Genomic DNA, 27,384 nt, shown 5'->3' on the forward strand with positions numbered 1-27,384 from the left:
CCATTGACTTTTGAAGAAAAAACAGGGTACATTCTGAATGACTATATGCACACTCTAGAATGAGAATCATATACCAAGTATTATTAAATTAAACATGAATCATTTATAAAACCTAGCAAATAGCATGTACTATAGTTAACAGTTATAAAATTGGTGAAAAACTTTTTAGCTAAGTCTGGATCAGACACCTTTCCGATCTATCCAGTCTTGGTACACTCTCCTCAGGATCCACCTAACCTTCAGTGGCCACAGTAGTTTTATGCCATTCCAGCCAATGCAGAGGTTTTGCTTCCTTGTATTAATTTGGTACTAGTTTTCACTTGTGTTGTTTTTCAAAATTCAGAGTAAATAATAAATCTTTTTCAATGTATTGGAAGGAGACATGCTCCTCTGACATAAACATGGCAAATATCAGCTTCCACTTATTTCTCCTTAAATTAATGTTTAGCTCTCAATGTAAGGTGGTCTGAGTCACAGAGTAGCATTCTTTTTCTTGCATTACATTTCATTCTTCTAAGAAGAAATTCAACTTTCAGATTGGACTCTGAGCTTCAATTCAGTTCAACACATATTTTGTGCCAGGTACAGGGATAGAAAGGTGAATTAAATATGGAAAGAAGAATAAGAAGATTCTTACTCTTTAGAGAGTATATTCACTTGGAGAATATAGGCACATATAATAGGTACTTTAAGTACAAGGTGATAAGTACAATAATGCAGGTCTCCAAGGTGCTTTGAGGGCTCAGAGTAGAAACAGCTCACCCAAAGTAGACTTAAGGGGCAGAGGAAAAGAAAGCATTCTGGACGTTATGTATTCTGACTGCCTCATGGAGTGACAAGCAATGAGCTGGAGCTGAAAATATTAAAAAATTGAATGTATTCAGGAATTTTCAAGTAATTCTGTGTGGCTTTAGTATAACATGATGCAAAGAATATTAAAATGAGAGTTTGGCAAGAAAAAGCCAGGTAACAAACAGGCTTGTATATTATATTAGAAAGTTTATATTTTATATTTTATTTTTTTAACTTTTTTTAAACATCTTTATTGGAGTATAATTGCTTTAGAATGGTGTGTTAGTTTCTGCTTTATAACAAAGTGAATCAGCTATACATATACATATATCCCCATATCCCCTCCCTCTTACGTCTCCCTCCCAACTTCCCTATTCCACCCCTCTAGGTGGTCACAAAGCACTGAGCTGATCTCCCTGTGCTATGCAACTGCTTCACACTAGCTATCTATTTTACATTTGGTAGTGTATATATGTCCATGCCACTCTCTCACTTTGCCCCATCTTACCCTTCCCTCTCCCCGTGTCCACAAGTCCGTTCTCTACATCTGTTTCTTTATTCCTGTCCTGCCCCTAGGTTCTTCAGAACCGATTTTTTTAGATTCAATATATATGTGTTCGGATATGGTATTTGTTTTTCGGTTTCTGACTTACTTCACTCTGTATGACAGACTTTAGGTCCATCCAACTCACTACAAATAACTCAATTTCTTTTCTTTTTAAGGTTGAGTAATATTCCACTGTATATATATGCCACATATTCTTTATCCATTCGTCTGTCAATGGACACTTAGGTTGCTTCCACCTCCTGTCTATTGAAAATAGAGCTGCAGTGAACATTGTGCTACATGACTCTTTTTGAATTATGGTTATCTCAGGGTATATGCCCAGTAGTGGGATTGCTGGGTCATGTGGTAGTTCTATCTTTAGTTTTTTAAGGAAACTCCATACTGTTCTCCATAGTGGCTGTATCAATTTACATTCCCACCAACAGTGCAAGAGAGTTCCTTTTTCTCCACACCCTCTCCAGCATTTAGTTTTTGTAGATTTTTTGATGATGGCTATTCTGACCGGTGTGAGGTGATACCTCACTGTAGTTTTCATTTGCATTTCCCTAGTGATTAGTGGTATTGAGCATTCTTTCATGTGTTTGTTGGCAATCTGTATAACTTCTTTGGAGAAATGTCTATTTAGGTCTTCTGCCCATTTTTGGATTGAGTTGTTTTTTTTTTTTTGATATTGAGCTGCATGAGCTGCTTGTATATTTTGGAGGTTGATCCTTTGTCAGTTGCCTCATTTGCAAATATTTTCTCCCATTCTGAGGGTTGTCTTTTGGTCTTGTTTATGGTTTCCTTTGCTGTGCAAAAGCTTTTAAGTTTCATTAGGTCCCATTTGTTTATTTTTGTTTTTGTTTCCATTTCTCTAGGAGGTGGGTCAAAAAGGATCTTGCTGTGCTTTATGTCAAAGAGTGTTCTGCCTATGTTTTCCTCTAAAAGTTTTATGTGTCTAGTCTTACATTTAGGTCTTTAATCCATTTTGAGTTTATTTTTGTGTATGGTGTTAGGGAGTGTTCTAATTTCATTCTTTTACATGGAGCTGTCCAGTTTTCCCAGCACCACTTATTGAAGAGGCTGTCTTTTCTACACTGTATATTCTTGCCTCCTTTATCAAAGATAAGGTGACCATATGTGCATGGGTTTATCTCTAGGCTTTCTATCCTGTTCCATTTATTTATATTTCTGTTTTTGTGACAGTACCATACTGTCTTGATTACTGTAGCTTTGTAGTATAGTCTGAAGTCAGGGAGCCTGATTCCTCTAGCTCCGTTTTCCTTTCTCAAGATTGCTTTGGCTATTTGGGGTCTTTTGTGTTTCCACACACAAATTGTGAAAAAAATTTTTTCTAGTTCTGTGAAAAATGCCAGTGGTTGTTTGATACGGATTGCATTGAATCTGTAGATTGCTTTGGATAGTAGAGTCATTTTCACAATGTTGATTCTTCCAATCCAAGAACATGGTATATCTCTCCATCTATTTGTATCATCTTTAATTTCTTTCATCAGTGTCTTATAATTTTCTGTATACAGGTCTTTGTCTCCTTAGGTAGGTTTATTCCTAGATATTTTATTATTTTTGTTGCAGTGGTAAATGGGAGTGTTTTCTTAATTTCCCTTTCAGATTTTTCGTCATTAGTGTATGGAATAGGAATGCTATTCCATAGGAATGTATATAGGAATGTATAGGAATGTATAGGAACATATAGGAATACTAGAGATTTCTGTGCATTAATTTTGTATCCTGCTACTTTACCAAATTCATTGATTAGCTCTAGTAGTTTTCTGGTAGCATCTTTAGGATTCTCTATGTATAGTATCATGTCATCTGCAAACAGTGACAGCTTTACTTCTTTTCCGATTTGGATTCCTTTTATTTCTTTTTCTTCTCTAATTGCTGTGGCTAAAACTTCTAAAACTATGTTGAATAATAATGGTGAGAGTGGACAACCATGTCTTGTGCCTGATCTTAGTGGAAATGGTTTCAGTTTTTCACCATTGAGGATGATGTTGGCTGTGGGTTTGTCATATATGGCCTTTATCGTGTTGAGGAAAGTTGCCTCTGTGCCTACTTTCTGCAGGGTTTTTATCATAAATTGGTGTTGAATTTTGTCGAAAGCTTTCTCTGCATTGCTTGAGGTGATCATATGGTTTTTCTCCTTCAATTTGTTAATGTGGTGTATCACATTGATTGATTTGCATATAGTGAAGAATCCTTGCATTCCTTGGATAAACCCCACTTGATCATGCCGTATGATCCTTTTAATGTACTCTTGGATTCTGTTTCATAGTATTTTGTTGAGGATTTTTACATCTATGTTCATCAGTGATATTGGCCTGTAGTTTTCTTTCTTTGTAACATCTTTGTCTGGTTTTGGTATCAGGGTGATGGTGGCCTCGTAGAATGAGTTTGGGAGTATTCCTTCCTCTGCTATATTTTGGAAGAGTTTGAGAAGGATAGGTGTTAGCTCTTCTCTAAATGTTTGATAGAATTCACCTGTGAAGCCATCTGGTCCTGGACTTTTGTTTGTTGGAAGATTTTTAATCAGTTTCAATTTCAGTGCTTGTGATTGGTCTGTTCATATTTTCTGTTTCTTCCTGGTTCAGTCATGGAAGATTGTGCATTTCTAAGAATTTGTCCATTTCTTCCAGGTTGTCCATTTTATTGGCATAGTGTTGCTTGTAGTAATCTTTCATGATCCTTTGTATTTCTGCAGTGTCAGTTGTTACTTCTCCTTTTTCATTTCTAATTCTATTGATTTGAGTCTTCTCCCTTTTTTTTCTTGATGAGTCCGGCTAATGGTTTATCGATTTTGTTTATCTTCTCAAAGAACCAGTTTTAGTTTTATTGATCTTTGCTATCGTTTCCTTCATTTCTTTTTCATTTATTTCTGATCTGATCTTTGTGATTTCTTTCCTTCTGCTAACTTTGGGGTTTTTTTGTTCCTTTTTGTCTAATTGCTTTAGGTGTAAGGTTAGGTTGTTTATTTGAGATGTTTCTTGTTTCTAATGGTGGGATTGTATTGCTATAAGCTTCACTCTTAGAACTGCTTTTGCTACATCCCATACGTTTTGTTTTCATCATGTTTTCATTGTCATTTGTTTCTAGGGATTTTTTAATTTCCTCTTTGATTTCTTCAGTGATCTCTTGTTTATTAAGTAGTGTATTGTTTAGCCTCCATGTGCTTGTATTTTTTACAGATTTTTTCTGTAATTGATATCTAGTCTCGTAGCACTGTGTTTGGAAAAGATCCTTGATACAATTTCAATTTTCTTAAATTTACCAAGGATTGATTTGTGATCCAAGATATGATCTATCCTGGAGAATGTTCCACGAGCACTTGAGAAGAAGTTGTATTCTATTTGTTTTGGATGGAATGTCCTATAAATATCAATTAAGTCCATCTTGTTTAATGTATCATTTAAAGCTTGTGTTTCCTTATACCATAAAAATTAACATAAAATCAATCATAGGCCTAAATATAAAAGCTAAAACTGTAAGACAAATTGTGGTATAGATATATAATGGAACACTATTCATTAATTAAAAAGGAATCAACTATTGATATGCACAACATGAATACATCTCAAAAATAATATACTGAGCAAAAGGAGCCATGTATAGCATATGATTTCATATATGTAATATGGAATTTTAGAACAGGCAAAACTAATTTACTGTGACAAAGCAAATCAGTGGCAGCTTTTGATAGAGGGGGTTGGAAAGGTTACTGACTGTAAAAGGCTGTGATAACACTTTCTGTTGTGATGGAAATGTTCTATATCTTGATTATCAAAATACATCAAAGTACACAATTAAAATGAGTGCATTTTACTGTACCTCAATAACATCAATTAGAAAAATAAAACATATATATTGATAATAGAAGGATAGGAGAGACATGATATGTTTAAAAGCTGCTGTCAAAGTGCCAATAGAAAAAAAGGTTGAAGATGCTGGAGAAGCTCAATTAAGTAGGGAGGTGTGGTGTCTGGGAAAATAGGAGGAAATGATATCAAGGGCAAAGATGGGAGGCAGGTGTTACATGATAAATAGGATATTTTACATTCTGAGGTAGAAGGGAGGTAAGTGGTAATACCACTGTGTCTGTTTATGGGGTTAGGTCTGAAAACATGAAAAAAATCATGATGTGTAGCCTTAATTCCACTGGTGAAGTAGGAAGAAAATCTTCTGTTGAAAATGGATTGTCCTATTGGCCAAAGACTTGTTGCAGTATTTTCAAGCCAGAAACTAACACTTAAAATAGGACTCCATTAAATGTTAAAATTCAGTCCCACTGTCAATTCCAATTTCCCTTCTCTCTGTAGTTTCTATTCAGCTCTATGACAAGTCTTGGCTTAATGAATCTCTCCACTTAGAAAAGAATGTACAAAACAATTCAAGTTATTGAGGAAATACCATGGATATTATTAAATATTTAAATTTTGAAAATTGTAATAGAAATATCAAGTAGACTTTGCAAAATATTTAAAATTTGTGATATGCATGAAAGTCTGAAAGAGATGATATTATTTCAAGGCTTTTAATAACAAAACGTATGCTAAAAACAAGCTTATTACTTAATCTGTAATACCTTCACACTTTCCTGGCTTCATGAGATAATATCTATAACTGGGAATAACATATCCTTCTTTTTGAATTTTTAAGATGTTTATCTGTTAAATTTATTTTCCTTCAAAAATATCTAATTAGTTCTGTGTTCCTATTTACAGGGTGTTTAAGTGGAAATTTAGGTTGATTAGACCATCGAAATAAGACATTATAAAAGAAAATGTTGTATAATAAAAGCACTACAGTTAAATCTTCCTAATTTCAAATTTAAATGTCATAAAGATGTTCTTTTAATTAAAAGCCATAGCCAAAAATGCCACATAAGAACACCCATTAAATGATGCTATAAACAGAAATTGACTGAGATGTGTGGAGAGAAAGAAGCCAGGGGCCCAGACTTTAATCTACAGCTACTGTAATCAATAAATAAGTGAAACAACAGTCATTAAAAGGAATACTAAGTAATAATACTTTAAAACAGCCTCAATGTCACAGTTATGTAATAGGCATCTGTCTACCAGGGGCCTTTTAATGACTCTTTTTATGCTATCCAAGGGACTAACTCAGACCGAGTATAGTGGCCATTATGACAGAAATAGTACCACATTCTGGAGAAATAAGTTCATGTTCTCTAACATACAATGGAAAACATGCAAAAAACACAGGATATAAATTTAGTAGAACAACTTCATGTAATTATGTATTAGATATAACAGTAAAATTTTAAAAAATGGATCAAGAACACTGTTAACCTGTAAGTCACAGACACACAGTTTGAACTGGCTTAAGCAAAAGGATGAGATTATTGAAAGGCTGCTGATATATTAGATAATCCAAGAGAAAAGTTTGGATCACTCAAGATATAGGAAGGGTAGAGATGCATCTAGCCTTTGGAACTAATAGAACTAGGTTTGAAGATTGATGACATCCATTTATATCTAGACTCTGCTTCTTCTCTGTTTCCTTCCATGTTCTCTCTTGCTGAAGACTGGTTTTCTTCTTATGCAAACTCTGACCACTATTTTTCCTGAAAATTTATATCTCAGCCCTACACAACAGAAAGAGTTGTGTTTTCTCTTGGTTCTATATCTAAAAATTTACAGCAGGGACTCATTGGCTCTGCTTAGAGCAAATGCCTGCCCTTGGTCCAAGCGATTGTAGCCAGGAGAGAGGGGGCTCACGGTAAAGTGGGCGCTCACGCAACAGCTCTGAAGATGGATTGGGGGACAGGGAAGGGATTCTAACCGTGCAGATAGTTCCACAGATGACCATGCATTGCCTTATTTCTCCAAGGCAATAAAGGTGTGGTTTTAATGAAAAACATTCATAGTAAGATACAGGTACAGAGTTTAAATGTCAATTTGTAAAACCAAGTATAACTGAACCAATTTAAATTACCTTGTTTAGATGCCGGAAATACACAGAGTGTTGCATTGGTCACTTAGAGGGAGCTTAATTTCCAAGATTTATTTGTGATCTTAGAAAAATAATTGGAGGTATATTTTCTATTGGATAATGCAAATAAAGGATTCTTTTAAAGACATTACGAGTTCTGTAGGTTTAATAAATGCATTTATGAGGTCCTAGATTTTTTTCATCTTTGAGGTTAGCTGATTGGGAGGATGGCGTTATACTTTACTCAAATAACTCAAGTAACAAATAAGTCAAATAAGTCCAACAACATATAACTCAGGTTTAGTCAGGACTCCAATTAAGGGAGAATTTGTAGGCAGTTACATGTGGAAAAGTTTATACACACATATTTACTAAACACTTTGACGTGTGTCCCTGAGTGCTTATCAGAGATGCACATATTGCCCTCAAAAAGCAGTATAGGGAGGAAGACACATACAGTTAACTGTATTTCAATGATGTGTATCACTTTCTCTTGTTTTCCTTCATTTCTCTCATCTCTTGTGGGATCTTCTACTGATGTTTATCTCTTAATTGTTTAAAAAGAGAAGTTATCAACTCATGTAGATCATATATAGCTTAAAAAAATTAAACAGAAGTCTAAGTGCAAACTCTAAGAATGCTTATTATATGGTCTGAAGTTGCCCTGATAATCTGTATTATTTGATCATTTGCAGGTAGTTTTGATATGCCCGCCTAGTTAGAAACTAATAGTATTGATTCTGAGATGTGCCTGGGTCCCTGTTTTCTTTTTACTCTGAATATTCTTTCTTGATAATTACATATCATCCTGTGTCTTTATTGTTGTCCCGTGATGAAGAAGCATAAATTTATATTTTTAGCTCAGACCTGATATTCAGACAGGTACATCCAACTGCCAACTGGACAGCTCTGCTTGCAAGTTCCACCAGAATCTCACACTCAACATGTCCAAAATTAAATTCCTCATCTCCACCCAGCTCTCCCAACCAGTTCTTTCCATATTTCCTGTCTTGAGACCACCACCATTCACCTAAAATTCCATACCAGAAAGCAGGCATGTTCCTTACCTCCCCTCTCTTCCTCACCCATTTCTCTCCATCTCCACTCTGTGCCTCAATTCAGATGCTTGTCATAACTCTAATAATGTAGTGACCTACTAACTGGCCCTGCCTGTAGTCCAGTCCAGAGTTATGCCAGAGTGGCCTTGCTAAATGAAGATCGGCTTGCACAAACTCCTTGCTTAAAACTCTCCAGTGGCCTCCTGTATCTTCAGCACAAGGTTAAAATGCATTTGTCTAACAAATAAAATTTTTCTTCATCTTATATATAGTTTTTGCTTATTATTTATATGATTAGAATACAGGTGTTTTTAGGCATCAACTTAGCCTGCCTTGTTGATTATTATATTCCCTAAACCTGAAATAGCCTTGGAATACTGCAGGAGTAAACTACATATTTGTTAAATGGATTAATGTGTTAGTCAAAGACTGAAGGTATCTAATCTCTACAAACCGTTTTGACTTTGTCCTTTGTTGTATTCATGCTGAACTATTGCAATTGCAGGGACAGGCTGTGATACCACATAACAACCTCCCTCCCAGACTGCTTTCTCTCTTTTTTGGTATTCTTCTTCCTGTCTCTTCAATTTTTCTTCTTTTTCACTCCCTCCATCCCCACAATGTGAACTCCATACACACACATACTCTGACACACATGTACACATGCATGCACACAGGCATATACACTTATATCCACACTTGTTCTTTGCTAATTCCAGCACTTTCAAGCAGACTCTTATGTATCAGATTTTTGAGAATATGTTTTCTGACATGTCTTTCTTACCACCCCTCCTCCCACTCTCAAAGCCCAGTAGGTGTCCTTTCTTTATTTCCATAAAAGACTGTCTTATGTTGCAGTTGACTTTGGGGGGTTTATCTCCTCTAACAACTATAATATTTGAAAGCTAGAGCTGCATCTCAAATTCCTGAATCCTCAATATATGTTAGATAATAAATACAGATGAATGAATAAAACAATGAATGAGTGAAGCACTAAGGAAACACAGCAAAATAAGTGACAAATAATATGAAGCTGCTAAAGAACTACTATAATGTCAAAAGATGAGTGATATTAAAGAATTTATTAAGAAGTTGAAATTCACATTATTTATCTAGAATGACATACATGCCATCTGTTGAATAATTTAATTATAGATTCTAAACGACATTACTGACCTGTTACATTGTGAATGATAAGATCACATAAGTATTCACCTTCTAGGTTTTGGACTGCTGCAGTGTTGGTACCTCTTAAGTACATTGTCATTCATGCCGAAGCCAACCCCAGAAATAACGGAAAAAAGGAAGTTGAGAAATCCTATTATATGTAATAAAAGCATTAATAAATTCAATCGATTATGGATCTCACAGAAATTAAAAAAAGAAATACAAAAGGTGTGTAAAGTGAAAGATGGACATCTGAAAATTCTTTACAGACAAAATAAACAGGAAATAATATTGAGAAGTGAAATAATGAAAAGATAAAATAATAATAGTATAACAATAATATTAAAAATAGTCTGTATTTCTTTAAAGAGAGCTTGCAATATGCCAGAAACTATGCTTAGAAAGGAGTTTTAGACTAAGCTAGTTAGAAATCAAGTGAAAGTGGATCACGGAGTTTCTGATGCCAATTGAATTATGTATTATTTCTTTAAGCATAGAATTAATAGAGTGGATTCTGGAATTGGTCCACATGGCCTCAACTCTGGGCTCTACCATTCATTCAGTGGGTGAACTTGAGCAGGTTATTTAATTTCTCTGTGCCTCAGTTTGCTTCCTTACTAAGAAACAAAAGGAGTATCTACCTCATAGAGATGTGAGGACTCCATGCATTAATATACATAAAACAATGAGAACAGTGCCTGGAAAAGAGTTAACACTCAGTAAGTATTACTACTGCTACTACTACCACTACTACTGTTATTACTACTACGTCTTCCACTGGAGAGCATATTTTCCCCTGATGATGTGTGCTCGTGGCCTATGACAGGTCATAACTCAGTGACCAGCTTTCAAGACTGCCAGGAGGAAGAGGAAGGTTAGATATTATCAATGCAGAATCAAAGATTAGTTCTTTTGTATTTCAACCTTAATAAAATTTTAAAAATGGGAGAAACTGAGAGCAGATATCAGATTCTGCCAGTTCATTTTGAAACACAAGTGCTGTTCTTAAAGTAAGTTTTAAGAAATAATACATAAACTTTTTTTCTGATTCTAAAATTACACATTTATTACAGAAAATATGAACAATAATGCTTACAAAGAAAAGTTACTCATATCTCACTACACAGAGTTAACCACTCAGGATTTCTGAGCAATTATTCTCTATCATATTTTTTGCCTCTAACAATTTACATGTTTAAAGACTCTCCCATCAATAACTTCAGTTGTCCAGTGAGTTTCAAAACATATGCTTGTGCATTTGTGTGTGCGTGTGTGTGTGTGCACGTGTGGAGGAAGAGGGCTGGAAGAAATGGAGTCTTTTTTTTTTTTTTTTTTCTTTTTGCGGTATGCGGGCCTCTCACTGTTGTGGCCTCTCCCGTTGCGGAGCACAGGCTCCGGACGCGCAGGCTCAGCGGCCATGGCTCACGGGCCCAGCCGCTCCGCGGCATATGGGATCCTCCCAGACCGGGGCACGAACCCGTATCCCCTGCATCGGCAGGCGGACTCTTAACCACTGCGCCACCAGGGAGGCCCAGAAATGGAGTCTTTAATAGTAATTGCTATAAATCTTTCATTTGTAAGAAGTGGTGGATTGGATAGCTTAAAAAATCTCCCCATATATTTTAATCCTCAGGGCAAGATTCTCCTTCATTAGGGGAAGTCTATATTAGTATATATCTAACATATGAGCATATTATCTTATATAGTTAGGATCAAACTGCATTTTAATTATGTATCCCTCTTTTCTACTATACCATTTCCTCAAAAGCATTTCCTTCTTTTCAATAAAAATAATACTTTTTATGAGCATAAGTTTAAACAGCTTCATTAAACACCATGCTGGGCTGGGATATTGAACATATAGGCTATATGAGTCTAAAGCCCATACACTGAAATCTGATTGGCTCAGCCCCACAAAATCCCATATGTCTGTGTGTATTAGTCCTGCGAGCACCTACTACTCCCCCAATGGTGAGATACCGAGAGAGGGATAATCAAAATAAATTTGATGGTATACATTTTAGAGCCACCAAGTATAAGAAAATGGACAAAAAGATTAATTTTACAAAACCTTTATCAAATAAAGTCTCAACAACTGCAGCTGACTTGAAATATTTCTCATGCAGAGGGACTGAGGTGATGATATTTTATCAAACTCTCTGACTTGGCAGGAGAGGCATGCAAAGAGAGGGCATAACTACCTAATTAAATATGATAGTGGGGAAGCTGAAGGCTACTTGACTCATTTCTTTCAGTTATTCTTAAAAAATTAGGAATTCTGAAGTCAGGAAAGTTGAGCAGATCTCATGGAGACCTTGAAGCATGGTGGTGGCAGTGGAAGAAGCAAGGATAACAATAAGAAGCCATAAGAACAATAATAAAAAATGGAGCTGCATTGCTTTGAAGAGATTCTTTATATTCATTGTGTAGCCATAGCATAAATTACTTTTTCACATTTTTAAATAGTATAGGATATGTGGGTAGTTTTCAAATATTCTCTATTAAAAATAATGATATAGATCCATGAAAAGATGCTCAAATCACTAGTAGTTAGGAAAATGCAAGTCAGAAACACAATAAGATGTCACCTTCTGCCTGTTAGAATGGCCATCACCAAAAAAGAGAAGAGATAACAAATGCTGGTGAGAATGTAGAGAAAAGGGAACCCTTGTGCACTGTTGGTGGGATTGTAAACTGTAAACAGTGGTACAGCCACTATGGAAAACAGTATGGTGGATCCTCAAAAGATTAAAAAGAGAATTACCATATAATCCAGCAATTTCACTTCTGGGAATATATGCAAAGCAAATGAAAACACTCACTCACAAAGATATCTGCACCCCCATGTTCACAGCAACATTATTTACAACAGCCAAGACATGGAAACAACCCATGTCCATCAAAACTTATGAATGGATAAAGAAATTGTAATATATATGTAATACATATATATATGAGTATTACTCAGCCATTAAAAAATGAGGAAATCCTGCTATTTGCAGTAACACTTGATGGCTCCTGAGGGCATTATGCTAAGTGAAGTAAGACAGAGAAGGGTAAATACTTTATGATCTCACTTATATATAGAATCCAAAAAGCAAAAAACACTCAGATTTATAGAAAAAGAGATCAGGTTTTTGGTTACCAGAGGTGTGGTGGGAGGAGGGAGAATTAGAGAAAGGTGGTCAAAGATATAAATGTATAGTTGTAAGATAAATAATTACTAGGAATGTAGTGTACAGCATGATGACTGTATAGGAAAGTTGTTAAGAAAATAAAGCTTAAGAGTTCTCATTACAAGGAATTTTTTTTCTTTTTCTTTTAATTATATTTATATGAGATGATGGATGCTAACTAAACTTATTGTGTTAATCATCTCACAATATGTCAACCGTTATGCTGTATATCTTACATGTTTACAGTGATATATGTCAATTATTTCTTAATAAAATTGAAAAGAAAAACAAAAAACAAAAACAACTAAAAATGCAATTTTAGTAGCTAGCATTTACTGAACACTTACTATGTACCAGGCAGTATGTTAAAAGCTTTTGTTTATATTCTTTTGATTCTCTCAGCAACTTTGTGAAGTAGTTGCTTTATCATGTCCATGATAAATGGAGATTTAGAGAGTTTTCTTTCCATGTGCGTCATGCTGCTAGCCTGTAGCAGAGTGGAGCTTTGAACCCAGGCACTCATAGAGAGTGGCACACACTCTTATCCACCAAACGGTATCACTATACATTGGTAATAGCCTATGTCACATAGCTCTTTCCAGATTATAAAATGCTTCATGTTCAAAAATTATAATGATATGATGAATCTTCTCCTGCTTAAGTCTTTGTTTGCATTATGGATTATTTCTTTTCAGCGAATAAGACAAAATTTCTTAGCATAAGTTGACAAATGATGTTCCAGAGTGTTTATACCAATTTTCACTCACCTGCTAAATTAAGAGAGTGCCTATTTTTTTCATGCCCCAAAGAGAGAAGTTTGAAAACAGAAGAGTGCAACATGGTTAAATCATATATAAATAATAATGAAATGGAGATTAAACATTAAGGTGGAAACTAGTAAAGTATTTCACAGAGGAGTATCAGAGGAGCTTTACATAGGTTGATAGACTTGAATATGGTATTGATGGATTTGACAACAGAAAGAAGAAGAAGGTACATAAATTATTTGGAATTAAGAAATGCTCAAGAAACTCAAGAAATGCTCTTTAAAATCAGCACAAAATTCCAATTTATGAGTTACTTTAAGACTTGAAAAGAAAAGAAAGTGGATACCTTCCTGGGACATTCATTGAGTTGGCATAAACACAGATGTTGATAAATGTGAAAAAGATAGAAAAACAAGACAGAACGATTAATTATCATTATTATGATCATTATTTTCAGTTTAAACACATTTTGTTTTGGGCCAATCTACATATGTTTATTTCTTAATCTTTAAAAAAAGAAAAGGAAGAGAATAGACAAAAGCAAATAGGCATTTGTGAGTACTAGGTTCATCAGAAATTGATAAGGAATGTGTAGAGATTTTGCTGGTGTTGGTCATGTGAAAAGAATTTTAAATAGGTAAATACCATATAAGTAAAATTTTTAAGATAAAATATGATAAAGGATGTGAAAATACTCTGAAAAGTGTAAAGCACCATGGAAATGTAATAATTAGGTTATGACTCATTATTAGATCACAAATTATTTGAGAAATAATATGTTGGTACTCTTCTCTGACATGATTTATCTTGCATTAAATCCAGAAAAAAAAAGCATAATGGAAGATGTCATTTTGCTAGTGGCTCAGTTTGTGTTATGAGGGCATTTGTCATTAACCATGTAGTTCGTGAAGCAGTTCTGAATGTCAGTTTTCAGGGAGGGACGATTTCTACTATTATTCTTTAGACCACATAGGACCCAGTAAACTTTATAATATGTTAATGAGGTTGGACAAAGAAATACTAAAGAGCTGAGCAGTTAAATCACCTTCTAGAAAATGAGCCCTACTGTAGATAATAAATTTTATAATATTGTCCCATCTACTTTCTGTAAACACGTGTAGTACAGGCTCTAAGTTTATGAATAATGGCTCCATTTTGAAGCAATTAGGATTCAGTGACATTAACAACCAGATGTCTGGATAATTATAGTTTAGAATGTAATGTCTAAGAAAAGGCATTTCTGTTCTTATGACAATTATGCGTGTGATTAATGGTATAAATGACAATATCCAATATACATACAGAACAGCAAAATTAACTGTATCTATCATGAGTGACAGTATGAAAATTAGATGAAATCAATAAGCAGAGGTAAAGAATAGCTCCTTTAATATTGTGTTCTCCAAGGCAGGGCAGGTTGGAGCAAGGGTCTGGGGATGGGTAGAGATGGTACCTTTGTCAGTCTCTCTAGAGTCTTAGTGAAGATCAATCAGTAAATACCACCTTTAATTATGTGCACTGTGTAAGTGCACCAAAATCTTAAGGATGCTTGAATGCTAAAGGAACATCTCAGGCCCAATTTTGAAAATTGCCATATGCAAACCTTTCAGAAGGAAAATTCAATTCTAGGATTTATCATATTTTTAGAGTAGTGTGCCCCAGGACCTGTCCCTGTTAGATGAGGCAATGGGATTTTTCCAAGGCATGGAGCACACCTTTAGGTGTTAACCCCAGGCATCTGGGCATTTCCTTCCTCTACAGTGAGAAAGTGTTCTGCAGGTCTCCAAAACCAATGACTTGCATTTAGTTTTTTGTTTTTTCATTGAGACATATTTGTTTCTTTTCCACCTCCTTCCCTTCACCCTCACACAGCCCTGCACACACATGCATTTACACAGGTATCTGAATTGTTTTCATTTTGCTTTGTTTAGTGTTCATTTATTATAATACTTAATAAAGACTTTCATCAACTTTACTTTCATTTTTTTGAAACTTCTTCCTTTGGAGGTATCTTGTATCTTTTAATTCTCCTTTGTAAATATATCTTACCATCTGTACACACTAGACACCCATTAATTTCTATATAGTAAGTACTTCTTCCTCTTTTATTTCTCTACCATGCTATTAGTACTATTTTCAAATGTCTTAAAAAAAAGCGTCTTGTCATGAATAAATGGAAAAAACTTATAAAACAGATAATAGTATAATCTACCTCCATGTGCTTATCTCAGTTTAAACTATTCTCAGTGCATTTCCTTTCCTACCTACAATTACTTCCACTCTTGCACTGGATTATTTTGATGTAAATCCCAGGCTTCTTATCATTTCACCCATAAATACTCTATATTTAAAATATAAGAATCATTATTTTAAAAATAACCAGAGTATAATTATCTCACATATTATGTCAAACTACTCCCTGAATTTCCCATTCTATTTTAAACAATTAGACTAAATTCACTGCTTTATATTCCTATAGTCATCATTAAATAAATAAAAATGTTTTTGCTCCCATTCTATTGTCCTTAAAATAAAACCATTCTCTTTTTTTCTTATTTTCACCTGTTTTGACCATTATTAACTAAAAGTTATGTTTCTAATGATCTCAGATCCTTCAGTTTTCTTTGAGGTACATAATTTTATTTTCTTCTTGAAGAAAATAATAGGATGTAGCCAGGCCAGCAGGAGGGAAAGGGAATTTCATTAGAAATAATTCGAAAAGAGAAACAAACACATAAAGTACATTTTTGGTTAGATTAAGTTCAGCAATTTCACTCTTGCCAGAGTCCAGAGGGACTAGTAGGTCTTTATAGAGGAGAAGCTGTAAAAAGAAAGCAGAGCCCCAACCTATATATCATGTATGCAAGTGTTGCTTCTTTACAGAGAAATGAAACAACCTGCTTGAGGGACTTTGGGATGGGAGGAACGTAATAAGATCAGAATTTTACCAGGGGCACAATTGAGACAGCATGGAAAACGTATTTGCAAAGGGGCATATCTGGAGTCAGGTACACAAGTCAAGAACATATTGCAACAGAGTCAAAGATACTCGGGTCTTACAATAATTTAAGGTAGTGATGATGAAGAGGGACAGATTTAGTAGGAGACGATGCTGAAAGAAACTGATGGGGATAGAGGGGGGAAAATCTTTGAAGACTTTAGATTTGGGACCTGACTCAGGTTTGGAGTAACTGGATAGATTTTGGTGCTTTGAAACATGGGGGACATAGAAGAACTGATTGAGGTAGGAGCATTGGGAAAGGGAGCAGGGAAAGTTGTGATTCTAGCTTGGGACACTTTGAGTTGGAGGATCTGTGGGACATTCAAGGAGGAATATGAAGCAGGCAGTTAAATTAATCCAGAGCTCAGGACTGAGGTTGTTGCTGGGAATTTCCATCAGGAATTAATCCTGCTCAGTTGGTGTGGAGGCCTTGAGAATGAGCCTGGCAGACCTCCAGAAATGCCCAGTAGCTGAGCTTTCAAGTTCATTGCCCAGGCTGAGGCCACACCCACCACACAGGCTCCTTGCCAATGACTGAGTACAGAGAGAACAAGATGGTAGACCGACACTTGGGAGAAGCAGGACTCCTTTGCTAATCAGCTTTGGCTGAAGCGCTTCCTATGGGCTTTGCCAAACCCTTCTTAGATGGCATGTCAGTCCAGGAAGCTTCAACTCAACCCTTTCTCCCAGGCCTCCATAACTCCTTCTTATACCCCCTCTCTGAGGCCCTTCCCCCTTCCCCTCACTCCATTTCCCCTAATAAAATCCTTGCTTGTTTAATACTTTTTGGTATCACTTCTCAGAGGACCCTGAATAATGCAGTGCATGAGTAAAGTCATTTTGGTGTGGAGAGTGTAAAAAAAAAAAAAAAAAAAAAAAATCGATCAACCTGAACATAGGATAATCTGGGATTATAAACATAATAAAATATATATAAACATAAGATAACCTGGGATAATCATAAGAGGAGTGTTCCATGGAAGATGGAAAAGATCTGAAACCTAAGAGGAAAGTCTTTAGCTCAGGCATTCTTTAAGAGAAATACAGAACTACATCCAGGTTCTTAGCTTGTTAGTCCCACCGCATCTCTCATTCCATTTACATTTGTCCAGTAATCAAAATAAAAGCCCCCAAAGGCACCTCTTCCCAGAATATTCTTTTTCTAAGACTGACTCCTAATTCTTCCCTACTGACTCAGTTATTTCAGGTGGGCCCTCTAGAACCACTACTGTTGGTTAAATCAACAGTGAGTCTCATACTATTTATAGAATGCTCCCTTTTACTTCCTTACTTAATGGAAAAATTCCAAAGGCTAGACATTAGAGTCTTTTAATTAAGGTTAAGATTTCTAATATACAATACTATCAATTACATATTGACCACTTGTCCTGTGCCAGGCATTATGCTACTTGCTTGGCATATTTTATATTATTAATTGTTAAACAATGCAGTAAGATCATTAATATATCCAACTTTAACAGATGGGCAAAATCACCTAAAGTCCCTTGGCTGGAAAATTGGCAGTTGATGCAAATGAACCCTGATTCAGAGCCAGCATTCTCCGAACCCTTGAGTGCACTCTTCATGTTCTCCAGCACTCCTCTACAGTGGGGCCTTCAAGTGGGATCAGCACTGTGATCTGATCTCTGGGAAAGGTGCTTCCTTCTCTGGGATTCATCCTTCTTTATTGTATCATCTACCAAGCCCCACCTTGGTTGAGATAACACACACTACATTCTCACCTCACTTGATGTCACTTTCTCTGGAATCATAAACTCTAAACATTAATTAAAGCTATCAATATTTTTAATTTTACCATTATTTCATTCCTAATATACTTACCCTTTGGTCTCATCAAGACTTGACCATTGTTTAAAGGGGGGTGGCATGAAACAATATAATGTATCAAGAATAAAATACTCTGGCAAATAGTAGTTCTTAATTTAACTATTCAAGACAATGAAGGAAGGAAAAAAATGAATGAACATATTCTAAATAGTTCTTATCATATTATCATTTACAAATACAGTGAAATAATAATGGCCACTATTTCAGTTGACTCAACAGGTATTTATAAACTATGGAAGTTTTACTATTAAAAATGTGTTCCAATATATGTTATATATGCACGTAGTTGTATGTCTATATACATTATGTTAGCTTATCTAAACTACAATCTATTTGCAGTGGATTAAGCTAATTGCAGGGGGTTACAAAGATATTCAAGTAAAGTTCTGTGTTGGGAACCACAGGTTATCAGTAGGAGAAGCTAACTTGAGGTTAAGAGGTTTTTACACTTTACATATCAAGAGGTATTTTTGCTATGGTCCAGGGGATGGCCTTCGTTTAGCATGTCAGTAAATATGATCTTTAAACCTTGAAAGTATAACCATTTTCTCTGATAGACTCCCATAAACTAAGCTCATAGAAATGACATATAAAATTTAAAAGTCACTTTATTAATTTATACTAAGTAGTATAAGTACCAATGTAATAAGTGAAGAAGCCAAATTTTAATCAGAATATTACTTGCGAACATGGAATAAAACAAAAGGATATTTAATGAAGGGGTTTATTTAGTAACATTGGTTTAGAGCAGTTGACTTCATCTGTCTCCACCAAGGGCATCAGGAATGGAGTCCTTTGGTTCTAACAAGACACTCTCTTCTCTTTAAAGTGCCTGGATAGGCACTATCTACATTTTCCTTTGTGAATTTTCTGTTCTTACATGTTTGCTGCTGCTTAAAACTATCTCCTTCCAATCAAAGGAATTTTTCTTTAAACATGATAATATAACAGAGATGTAAGCTAAACATCCCTGCCCCTTGAGATCTAGGTAAGACTGCTTTTTAAACTCCTATTTTCTGGAGCTTGATGGAGTCCATAGCCTTCCCCAAGATTTCTGTACATTCCCAGAGTAATCTTTTAGATTCTTCTACCATTGTAATCCTGCTTCCTAAGTGTTTTCTTCTCCTTCATGCATTTATTCAGATGTGATTATCTGTCCTTCATAATTTGACATACATGCGCACATTCTACTTACAGAGAACAACAATAATTATGCTAGATTTTTACTGAAGCATTGAAGCTCTATGGGAGGCTTCATACTGGTATGTTTACTACATGCCATCTAGCAAACTCCATAGAGAAATCTCTGTTAGGCAGTCCCATCTCCCAAAATTGCTTTCAGTCATGCTGTTACTGTGATTCCCTTCCTTGGATCTGTCTCTTTAGGCAGAGCTTGACCCTCCCGTGTTCCTCCTTCTTCTTCTCTTCCTGTTCCTCACCTCTGTCTTTCTAACCTGCCCTCCAGACTTTAAATTCTTCTTCTGTATCTTGCAGAGGATATAAGCTGTATCCCATTTTCCCTAACTTGCACTGCCCAGCCTTTCAGGTAGCTGAAAGACAGAAGAGCCTTTTCATTTACAGAAATTATTCAAAAAAAGCAATTATATTTTTTAAATAACAATTAAAAATATTCATTTGTTGTAATGCCAAATCTTGAAGGACTGGTTTTAAGGTGACTTCATGCCTCCATGATATGTTACCCTTTTCAACTTACTTTCAGAGAGGAATATCACATCCAAGTTTTTGGTAGACATCTCCTGTCACCTCTGTGTACTGCCTACAGTTATCAAAATCTAAAAAGAAAATGATGTTAGTGAAAATCAAGGGTAAAAATCAACAGCAGCACAATGAACAAATAGATGTTTACCTCTTGGTAAGAATCATTCAATGTAGTATGTCAACATCTGGAAACATAAACTATTCTATGCATTTGTGTTACCATTGGGTCCCTGTGGATGAGAATATTTAGTCAGCATAATTGAAAAATTCTAATTTCAAAGTACAGGAAACTGTCATCCAAATCAATCAAAAGGTCTTTGAAGTTTTAATGTTTCAAGTTCCTTTTTTTTCATTTCTAATGGTCTGAAAAAACTTTTCAAACAAAATATGCCCAGAGAGTCATCTTTAGTTAATTGATTTACAATTTAATGACTTCTAAAGTGCCATATTGCTTTATCCACATCAACAATTTTACTTTCACTTAATTGCATAATTTCTTTTCTTAGTCACTATCTGTTACACAAGCTTTAAAAATGTGATAATACCACTGCACAGAACCATATGTTTAAATACTGGAAAAGTCCTAGAATTTTTAAGAAGCCCTAAAGAAATTTTCTTTCTGCAACATAACCTGGACAGGTCAATATCCTGTTTGTTTGCTTCTTGTTTTCCTAAAGATGTCTTAGCTAAGAGCTATAAAACACTTAGAATTCCAGAGTCCTTAGCCTCACTCCTCCTCTTGCCACCAGAACCCCACCAACTAAAATCAGTGTGTGCGTTCTGGTCCCTTTGTCATACCTGACAGTTATAGAGGAATCCAAAACCACAGTTAATAGCAATGATGTCTCACAATCAATTAGAAAGTTATCAGAAATATTTTTTAATAATTCGATTTCTTTTGTAATAAATCTGTAGGCCTTGTCTAGGGTAGGGACTATGTCATACTTATACTGGTTCAAACCCAGGTTTGCTATTTACCAGCTCTCTGACTTGGGATTATTTAGCAAAATTCTCTGTGCCTTAGTTTTCTCCCATGGGAAAGGCAGAGAATTCTGATACCTACTTCATAAATTTGTGACGAAGATTAAATAAACTAATATGTATAAAGCACTTAGTAAATTGTTCAGCATATACTAAACACTATACATATAGTAGTTACCATGATTTATTTATTTATTTATTTTAAAATATATTTCATAGCAGAGCCTTTTTTTTAAGATGTTGGGGGTAGGAGTTAATTAATTAATTTATTTATTTTTGCTATGTTGGGTCTTCGTTTCTGTGCGAGGGCTTTCCCTAGTTGTGGCAAGTGGGGGCCACTCTTCATCGTGGTGCGCGGGCCTCTCACTATCGTGGCCTCTCTTGTTGCGGAGCACAGGCTCCAGACGCGCAGGCTCAGTAGTTGTGGCTCACGGGCTCAGTTGCTCCGCGGCATGTGGGATCTTCCCAGACCAGGGCTCGAACCCGTGTCCCTTGCATTAGCTGGCAGATTCTCAACCACTGCGCCACAAGGGAAGCCCGATTTATTTTTTAATTGTTAATGGTTAGTACCATGCTTGGAATATAGTAAGTGCTTATTAATGTTTGTTGAATATATTCCTAAATTACACATTTAAAAGACCTGAATGTGCCATGAAACACATTTTAGCAATTCAGTGGGAGGAGGTCTATAGTTGTACAATAAACTGAAGCAGGGAAACCCTGTTATATCTTGGTATGTTAATAAAACAGTGCTTAATGGAAAGCTGCTGATTAATTAGGATTCTTATTTATTCTTTTCCACCATGATAAACAAATGAGAAGTAATCAATAAACCTAGGTAATCCTTTAGGAATCTGTTCAGTAGAGCATACTATTAGCATAGGATTATGCCCCAGAAAGCACAAGTATAATATGGGTTTTTTTGTAGTTTGAGATATGAGTTACTTATAGTTGGGGTAACCATATAATTTGTTATTTAAAATGTAACCGTTTTAAAGAGTGAGAAGATATATTTCATGATGGACTTATTGATCAAGGTCATTAAATCTGCTAGCCATCCATCCACAATATTTTTTCCAATACCACTTATAATAACATTTTGGGTACATAGGGAGACATAGCACTTCTATTTTCCCAAGTACTGAGAGTTACCTGGGCACAAGAAGATAACGTATTATTTGTTCTGTCGTAGAATACTACAAGTACTTTGAGAATTTCACTCAGGAAGCATTCCTTAATGTTATGCAGAACCTAGAATTTACATCTGGTATCTCACCACTTGATGAACTGGGATAATGACATGTCAAGCTGTATAGGAAAAAGGTTTGCCCTGAAATCCAGGTCTCAGAGGGTGGCTCTGGCTGTGGAACTTGCTTTGGTCCCAGCAATCCACAGTCACTGTCTCCATGGTTGACAGCCCAAACTACTTATCGGAAGGTAGTTTTTGTTGAGGACCATAGTGATAACCAACACATGGATTTTGCTACAGGTTACTGGGGACTCTGGTTTTGGTTTGTTTTCCAGTAAAGTAAAACCTGGAAGATAGAAGATAGTTTATCATTTTACTTTAATTATTAAATAAAAATGACATCTAGAGCACTAATTAATTCATTCACTTAAAGGTTATTGGGAGAATGTAATATTCCTTTCCTTCTGAAATCCTATTTTATGTGTATATTCATGTATATGAATGTACGATTGTGTGTATATATGTATGTATGTATATGAGTATATATACATATTCCTTATTGAAAATTTTATTATGTATTATTTGTCTATAGTTCCTTTCCTCTTACTAGTTATAAGCTCCTTGAGGGCAAGGGTTAGGTCAATTATATAAAAAATAATCCTTTGTCCTTAGCATGGTGCTTTCTTTATAGTAGGTGATAAATATATACCTGCTGATTAAATGTACAGATTCTATTAGCATCATTTATCAGTATGGCCTTATGAAATATGTACATTCCCATGAAGCTATCCCTTGCTGTAAATGAAATAGCAGTGGCATAATTATAGAGAAAACAGCAATGATGTGTAGACTTCTTTGATTCCAGCTTTGTAAGGGTTATGAGGCAGCATGGAAAACCTTTGGTGCCCTTCCGATACCCAGGTTGTAAAGTATCTGGAAAGTTCACATCCTCACTTAATAGATTTGTCCAGGAAGTAAGATCTTCTAACTCTGGTCATTCTTTCCTCCTGTCATACTTTGCCCTGAGCTCCAAAGTTCCCTGATCCCGTCTGTGATCCTTACAAGAATCATTACGCCTCCCATATAAGGAGATCTTTCAAAAGGTTTTACAGTGACATGGTCTTCCTCTTGACAGATAGAGCCATTTTAAAGATACCTTTCTCCCAGATAATTTATTTGCAAGGTGCCACTTCCATGATTAGGTTAGAAAGACTTGCATGGAGGTAAACCATTAAAAACACACACAAACAAATAGTACAACTTTACTGAACACCAAATTAATTCCAGATGTTTTCTTCTTTTACTGAATAGAGAAACAAATGGGAGTTTATTCAACAAAATACTGAATTAATCATTAGAGACCAAACATATCTATTTTTAAAGCTATTGAACTCTGTATAACATTAAAAAAAAAAAAGGATTGACTCTCTGAGTCAAGCCATAACTGAACAGATACCTCATTTGGTCCAAGCTCCTGATAATTAGTGGGACTTAAATCTTCCTGGCACACCTCAGCATGTTTAATCACAAGCATCCAGTATTTATAGCACTTATTTTCATTCAGCCTCCGCCTCTTTGGTTTCATTAGCAAGCATTACTCTCCAGGATATTTAGGCCGAGTTTATAGGAACATTGCCAAGTGAGTCAAGATCAAAACATTTAATAGATTCAATTCACTGTTGCTTATATATACAGTTATGCCACATGTTGTGTCCTAGAAGCACTTTTTCTTTAACATGCTGTGGTGGTGTGGCTGTCTTGAGATTTTTAAAATTCATGTTGTATTGTGAAATAATATTAAAAGAGAAAATATACTTAGCATGGAGAATGACACAAAAAGATAATCAGTAAATTACCAAAGTCATACATATGAGTGAAAATAAGGACCTAAAATCTTTAATATAAAGAAATAAGTAAAAACATATATATCTAAAGTTTCCTATTCTTACAGCATATACTCTGGAGGGAGACAGGGAATAAGTGAACTCTGATGGCCCAGGCAAAGCCACCAAGCAACTGAATAGTGCCTTTGCCTGCCCCAGTTGACTTCTTCATTCAGCACACCTTTTCTCCCTTTTGATTCTCTTTCCTCTTCTTTTTTTAATATTAATATCATTTTTATAGCAGTTTAAGATTCACCAAAAATTGAGGGAAGGTACATAGGATTCCCCCACCATGCATAGACTTCCTAATTGTCAACACACCCCCACCAGAATGGTACATATGTTATAACTGATGAACCTATATTGGCACGTCATCATCACTCAGAGTTCCACTCTTGGTGTGGTGCATTTTGTGGGTTTTGACAAATGTGTAATGATATGTGTCCATCATTATGATACCATACAAAGTATTTTCACTGCCTTAAAAATCCTCTGTGCTCCGTCTCTTAATTTCTCCTCTCCCCATTCCTGTCAACCTGTGATCTTTGAACTGTCTCCATAGTTTTGCCTGTTCCAGAGTGTCATGTAGTATGTAGCCTTTCCAGTTGGGCTTCTATCACTTACTAATATACATTTAAAGTTCTTTCATGTCTTTTCATGGCTTGATAGTTCATTTCTTTTGAGGGCGGAATAATATTCTGTTGTCTGGATGTGCTGAAGTTTATCCACTCACTGATTGAAGGACATCTTCTTTGCTTCCAAGTTTTGGCAGTTATGAATAAAGCTGATATGGATATCTGTGTGCAAGTTTTGTGTGGACATAAGTTCCCAACTTCTGTGTGTAAATACCAAGGAGTGTGATTGCTGGATTGCATGGTAAGAGTATGTTTAGTGTTGTAAGAAACCATGAAACTGTCTTCCAAAGTAGCTGTAAAATTTTGCATTCCTACCAGCAATGAATGAGAGTTCTTGTTGCTCTACATCATCACCAGCATTTGGTGTTGTCTTCCAGATTTGGGCCACTCTAATAGATGTGTAGCAGTGTCTTGTTTTAATTTGCATTTCCTTGATGACATATGATGTGTGGCACCTTTTCATATGCTTATTTGCCATCTGTATATCTTCTTTGGTGAGGTCCTGTTAAGGTCTTTGGCCCATTTTTGAATAGCGTGGTTTGTTTTCTTATTGTTGAGTTTTAAGAGTTTTTTAAATATATTTTGGATAGCAGTCCTTTATCACGTATGTTGTTTGTAAATATTTTTTCTCTTAGTCTGTGGCTTGTTCTCTCATTTTCTTGACACCATCTTTTACAGAGCAGAAGTTATTAATTTTAATGAATTCCAGCTTATCATGGATCATGTCTTTGATGTTGTGTCTAAAAAGTTATCACCATACCCAACAAGGTCATCTAGTTTTCTCCTATCAATCCTTCTTTTTCAAGCCTCTGGTCATTTCAGAATAGCTCCTTCACTTTCCTCTACAGTTATCCCAAATCTCCCTCACAATGATTACTTTCTAATATCTTTTTAGCCCTTCAAACTCTGTATAAGGTAATCAACAAATCCATGGTGATGTATTTAATGGCACTCATTGATTCATATATCTGCCATCTCAGATATATGAATTAATAGGGATCATCTTGGGGTAAAAATACCTTAAAGCAAATGAGAAACTCTAAGGTAGTTTTGCAGGCAACAGGATAAACAAAGGTAAGATTTCTGGAAGACAAACTTTTAGGAAGCTGTTATAAATAATGTTATAAATGGATACTCCCACTTGTGAATATTCTACATTACCAAAGAGGAAAACATCATTATCAATATGTGTACATACTCAAAGTTAATTTTTTGAAGTATAAGAAAAATTTCTCAGAAAACTTGGAATAGAGGACAATCTCTACTTGATAAACAACATCTCTAAAAAACTTACAGCTAATATCATACTAATGGTGAACAACTAAATGATTTCCCCTTAAGATAGGGAACAAGGAAAGGGTGTTTACTCTCATCACTTCTATCAGCATAGTACTGGAAGTTCTAGCCTGGGCAAGAAAGCAAGAAAAGGTTATAGAAGACATAGAGATGGGAAAGGAAAAAACAAACTCCATCTATTTGCTGGTGACATGATTGTGTAGAAAATCTCAAGGAATCTAAGGTTCCTAGAACTAATAAGTGCATTCAGCAAGGTTACATGATATAAGGTCTACATATAAAAATAAAATATATTTCTAGATACTAACAGTAAACACATAGATACCAAAATTTTAAAAAATGAAACACTATTTATAATTGCTTAATCAAATGAATTACTAAGGTGTAAATTTAACAAGACATGTACAGGACCTCTACGGTGAACACTATACATTGCTGATGAGAGAAATCAAAGGAAATCTAAATACATGGAGAGATACATTGTCTTTGTGGATTGGAAGATTCAACAGAATAAAGATGGCCCTACTCCCCAAACTGATATACAAGCTTAGCACAATTCCTATCAAAATCTCATCAAGAACTTTTGTAGATAAAGACAAGATTATTTTAAAATAACAAACAAAGGAAATAGGATAGCTAAAACAATTTGAAAAATAAGAATCAAGTGGAAGGAATCAATCACCTGATTTTAAGACTTATTCTATGGCTACACTGATCAAGGCTGTAAAGTACTGGTTGAAGGGTAAACACAAAGATCAATGTAACAGACTAGAGACCCCAATATAGACCCACACAAATATGTCCAACTGATTTTTTTTCCCACCCTACCCAGGGCACTTTTGACAATTTTGTATGAGTATCTATCTCTAAAACTGCTTCTCCACCCTCCAGTTCTCCATAATTTCTGACAGATTAAATGGGAGATAATTTAGCTGAGCCCTGGAGTCTTGGACTCCCTTAAAATACACAGAGGCCATATTATCCTTCCTTAATTTGGGACTAAAGTTCACACTTAACATCATTCTCTTGAGTGGAGCACTGAATAAGAAAGATAAGGTTTTTCCTTCTGTCACTTGTGAATTTGACATCATCTTCCCAAGCACTAGATTAATCCTTTATTTTTTGCTTTATCTGTACATTTTCCTAAATAGCTTTATTTTAAAAAGATAATGTTTTTCCATGCAATTCACCATTTAAAGTGCACAGTTGTTACTCAGCTTGGGCTGCTGTAACAGAATGCCGTGGGCTGGGTGGCTTATAAACAACAGAAATTTATGTCTCACAGTTCTGGAGCCTGGAAGTCCAAGATCACAGTGCCAACATGGTTGGAATCTGGTGACTACCCACTTCTG

Source organism: Mesoplodon densirostris, chromosome 12 (assembly GCF_025265405.1).
Source record: "Mesoplodon densirostris isolate mMesDen1 chromosome 12, mMesDen1 primary haplotype, whole genome shotgun sequence".
In the NCBI taxonomy this organism is placed as follows: domain Eukaryota; kingdom Metazoa; phylum Chordata; class Mammalia; order Artiodactyla; family Ziphiidae; genus Mesoplodon; species Mesoplodon densirostris.